At 45.9% G+C, this 5000-nt stretch overlaps 1 non-coding gene across 1 annotated transcript; it reads right to left on the bottom strand.

Annotated features, from left to right (window-relative positions):
• Nucleotides 1-1975: 1975 nt before the first annotated feature.
• trnar-ccu (transfer RNA arginine (anticodon CCU)) lies at nucleotides 1976-2048 on the bottom strand. The gene has a single exon. It is a non-coding gene; the product is annotated as a tRNA-Arg (tRNA).
• Between the last annotated feature and the right edge of the window lie 2952 nt (nucleotides 2049-5000).

The raw sequence follows: 5000 nt of genomic DNA, 5'->3' as shown, positions 1-5000 counted from the left end.
CTGCTGTATTCACCTCAGTTGGGACTCGAACCCACAATCCCTGGCTTAGGAGTCCAGTGCCTCTGGAGTGTCTATGAGTTAATTCTTTGTGTGTATAGCAAAAGCCTCCTGAATAAGATTGAGATTTAAAAAGATTTAGCAGAGGATGGTTTCGATCCATTGACCTCTGGGTTATGGGCACAGCACGGTCCCACTGTGCCACTCTGCTGTAATCAACCCAGATGGGACTCGAACCCACAATCCCTGGCTTAGTAGTCCAGTGCCTTATCCATTAGGCCACTGGGGCTTTAATGCCGTTACTAACTTGCCCTTTTAAATCTCAATCTTAATCAGGAGTCCTTTACAATACACAGAAAGAGTCTTGTAGATGAATGTCTATTATGAGAGGTGAAAGTGGCCTCAGCTTTTCATGGCCAACCTGTGGTTGTTGCCCATTTTTAGGGATTCAAGAGTGTCTAGAAGGTAAAATGTCTTAGCAGAGGATGGTTACGATCCATTGACCTCTGGGTTATGGGCACAGCACGGTCCCACTGTGCCACTCTGCTGTAATCAACCCAGATGGGACTCGAACCCACAATCCCTGGCTTAGTAGTCCAGTGCCTCTGGGGTTTCTAGGAGTTAACTTTTTGTGTGTATTGTAAAAGCCTCCTGAATAAGATTGAGATTTAAAAAGACTTAGCAGAGGATGGTTTCGATCCATCAACCTATGGGTTATGGACCCAGCACGCTTCCGCTGCGCCACTCTGCTGTAATCAATCTTGGCAGGACTTGAAACCACAATCTCTGTCTGAGGAGGCAGTGCCTCTGGAGTGTCTATGAGGTAATTATTTGTGTGTATAGTAAAAGCCTCCTGAATAAGATTGAGATTTAAAAAGACTTAGCAGAGGATGGTTTCGATTCATCGACCTCTGGGTTATGGGCCCAGCACGCTTCCGCTGCGCCACTCTGCTGTAATCACCTCAGATGGGACTTGAACCCACAATCCCTGTCTTAGGAGTCCAGTGCCTCTGGAGTTTCTAGTAGTTAATTCTTTGTGTGTATTGTAAAAGCCTCCTGAATAATATTGAGATTTAAAAGAACTTAGTAGAGGATGGTTACAATCTATTGACCTTTTGGTTTATGGGCACAGCACGGTATCACTGCACCACTCTGCTGTAATAACCCCAGATGGGACTCGAACCCACAATCCCTGGCTTAGGAGGCCAGTGCCTTATCCATTAGGCCACTTTTCATGACCAACCTGTGGTTGTTGCCCATTTTTAGGGATTCAAGAGTGTCTAGAAGGTAAAATGTCTTAGCAGAGGATGGTTACGATCCATCGACCTCTGGGTTATGGGCACAGCACGGTACCACTCTACTGTAATCACCCCAGATGGGACTTGAACCCACAATCCCTGGCTTAGTTGTCCAGTGCCTCTGGGGTTTCTAGGAGTTAACTTTTTGTGTGTATTGTAAAAGCCTCCTGAATAAGATTGAGATTTATAAAGACTTAGCAGAGGATGGTTTCGATCCATCAACCTATGGGTTATGGACCCAGCACGCTTCCGCTGCGCCACTCTGCTGCAATCACCTCAGATGGGACTCGAACCCACAATCCCTGTCTTAGGAGTCCAGTGCCTCTGGAGTTTCTAGGAGTTAATTCTTTGTGTGTATTGTAAAAGCCTCCTGAATAAGATTGAGATTTAAAAAAAAATTAGCAGAGGATGGTTTCGATCCATCGACCTCTGGGTTATGGGGCCAGCATGCTTCCGCTGCACCACTCTGCTGTAATCAATCTTGACAGGACTTGAAACCACAATCTCTGTCTGCGGAGGCCAGTGCTTCTGGAGTGTCTATGAGGTAATTATTAGTGTGTATAGTAAAAGCCTCCTGAATAATATTGAGATTTAAAACAACTTAGTAGAGTATGGTTACGATCTATTGACCTTTTGGTTTATGGGCACAGCACGGTCCCACTGCACCACTCTGCTGTAATCACCCCAGATGGGACTCGAACCCACAATCCCTGGCTTAGGAGGCCAGTGCCTTATCCATTAGGCCACTGGGGCTTTAATGCAGTTACTAACTTGCCCTTTTAAATCTCAATCTTAATCAGGAGTCCTTTACAATACACAGAAAGAGTCTTGTAGATGAATGACTATTATGAGAGGTGAAAGTGGCCTTAGCTTTTCATGACCAACCTGTGGTTGTTGCCCATTTTTAGGGATTCAAGAGTGTCTAGAAGGTAAAATGTCTTAGCAGAGGATGGTTACGATCCATTGACCTCTGGGTTATGGGCACAGCACGGTCCCACTGCGCCACTCTGCTGTAATCACCCCAGATGGGACTCGAACCCACAATCCCTGGCTTAGGAGTCCAGTGCCTCTGGGGTTTCTAGGAGTTAACTTTTTGTGTGTATTGTAAAAGCCTCCTGAATAAGATTGAGATTTAAAAAAAAACTAGCAGAGGATGGTTTCAATCCATCGACCTCTGGGTGATGGGGCCAGCACGCTTCCGCTGCACCACTCTGCTGTAATCAATCTTGACAGGACTTGAAACCACAATCTCTGTCTGCGGAGGCCAGTGCTTCTGGAGTGTCTATGAGGTAATTATTAGTGTGTATAGTAAAAGCCTCCTGAAAAATATTGAGATTTAAAACAACTTAGTAGAGGATGGTTACGATCTATTGACCTTTTGGTTTATGGGCACAGCACGGTCCCACTGTACCACTCTGCTGTAATCAACCCAGATGGGACTCGAACCCACAATCCTTGGCTTAGGAGGCCAGTGCCTTATCCATTAGGCCACTGGGGCTTTAATGCAGTTACTAACTTGCACTTTTAAATCTCAATCTTAATCAGGAGTCCTTTACAATACACAGAAAGAGTCTTGTAGATGAATGACTATTATGAGAGGTGAAAGTGGCCTCAGCTTTTCATGACCAACCTGTGGTTGTTGCCCATTTTTAGGGATTCAAGAGTGTCTAGAAGGTAAAATGTCTTAGCAGAGGATGGTTACGATCCATTGACCTCTGGGTTATGGGCACAGCACGGTCCCATTGTGCCACTCTGCTGTAATGACCCCAGATGGGACTCGAACCCACAATCCCTGGCTTAGTAGTCCAGTGCCTCTGGAGTTTCTAGGAGTTAACTTTTTGTGTGTATTGTAAAAGCCTCCTGAATAAGATTGAGATTTAAAAAGACTTAGCAGAGGATGGTTTCGATCCATCGACCTCTGGGTTATGGGCCCAGCACGCTTCCGCTGCGCCGCGCTGTACAGCAGAGTGGCGCAGCGGAAGCGTGCTGGGCCCATAACCCAGAGGTTCACAGCACAGGGGTAACCCAGAGGTTCACAGCACAGTCCCACTGCACCACTCTGCTGTAATCACCCCAGATGGGACTCGAACCCAAAATCCTTGGCTTAGGAGGCCAGTGAGTTATCCATTAGGCCACTGGGGCTTTAATGCAGTTACTAACTTGCCCTTTTAAATCTCAATCTTAATCAGGAGTCCTTTACAATACACAGAAAGAGTCTTGTAGATGAATGACTATTATGAGAGGTGAAAGTGGCCTCAGCTTTTCATGACCAACCTGTGGTTGTTGCCCATTTTTAGGGATTCAAGAGTGTCTACAAGGTAAAATGTCTTAGCAGAGGATGGTTACGATCCATTGACCTCTGGGTTATGGGCACAGCACGGTCCCACTGTGCCACTCTGCTGTAATGACCCCAGATGGGACTCGAACCCACAATCCCTGGCTTAGTAGTCCAGTGCCTCTGGAGTTTCTAGGAGTTAACTTTTTGTGTGTATTGTAAAAGCCTCCTGAATAAGATTGAGATTTAAAAAGACTTAGCAGAGGATGGTTTCGATCCATCGACCTCTGGGTTATGGGCCCAGCACGCTTCCTCTGCGCCACTCTGCTGTAATCAATCTTGACAGGACTTGAAACCACAATCTCTGTCTGAGGATGCCAGTGCTTCTGGAGTGTCTATGAGGTAATTATTAGTGTGTATAGTAAAAGCCTCCTGAATAATATTGAGATTTAAAACAACATAGTAGAGGATGGTTATGATCCATTGACCTCTGGGTTATGGGCACAGCACGGTCCCACTGCACCACTCTGCTGTATTCAGCTCAGTTGGTACTCGAACCCACAATCCCTGGCTTAGGAGTCCAGTGCCTCTGGAGTGTCTATGAGTTAATTCTTTGTGTGTATAGCAAAAGCCTCCTGAATAAGATTGAGATTTAAAAAGATTTAGCAGAGGATGGTTTCGATCCATCGACCTCTGGGTTATGGGCCCAGCACGCTTCTGCTGCGCCACTCTGCTGTACAGCGTGGCACAGCACAGTCCCACTGCAGCACTTTGCTGTAATCACCCCAGATGGGACTCGAACCCACAATCCCTGGCTTGGGAGGCCAGTGCCTTATCCATTAGGCAACTGGTGCTTCAAAGCATTTTCTAACTTGCCCTTTTAAATCTAAATCTTAATCAGGAGTCCTTTACAATACACACAAAGAGTCTTCTAGATGAATGACTATTATGAGAGGTGAAAGTGGCCTCATCTTTTCATGACCAACCTGTGGTTGTTGCCCATTTTTAGGGAATCTAAAGTGTCTAGAAGGTAAAAGGTCTTAGCTGAGGATGGTTTCGATCCATCGACCTCTGGGTTATGGGCGCAGCACGCTTCCGCTGCGCCACTCTGCTGTAATCAATCTTAATACGATCCGAAACCACAATCTCTGTCTGAGGAGGCCAGTGCCTCTGGAGTGTCTATGAGTTAATTATTTGTGTGTAAAGTAAAAGCCTCCTGAATAAGATTGAGATTTAAAAAGACTTAGCAGAGGATGGTTTCGATCCATCGACATTTGGGTTATGGGCCTAGCACGCTTCCGCTGCGCCACTCTGCTGTAATCATTCTTGACAGGACTTGAAACCACAATGTCTGTCTGCGGAGGCCAGTGCTTCTGGAGTGTCTATGAGGTAATTATTAGTGTGTATAGTAAAAGCCTCCTCAATAATAT

The sequence above is a fragment of the Carassius carassius genome, chromosome 11, assembly GCF_963082965.1.
Source record: "Carassius carassius chromosome 11, fCarCar2.1, whole genome shotgun sequence".
NCBI lineage: Eukaryota > Metazoa > Chordata > Actinopteri > Cypriniformes > Cyprinidae > Carassius > Carassius carassius.
The sequence above is the reverse complement of the archived record's forward strand: the minus strand, read 5'-3'. Positions and strand labels throughout refer to the sequence as shown.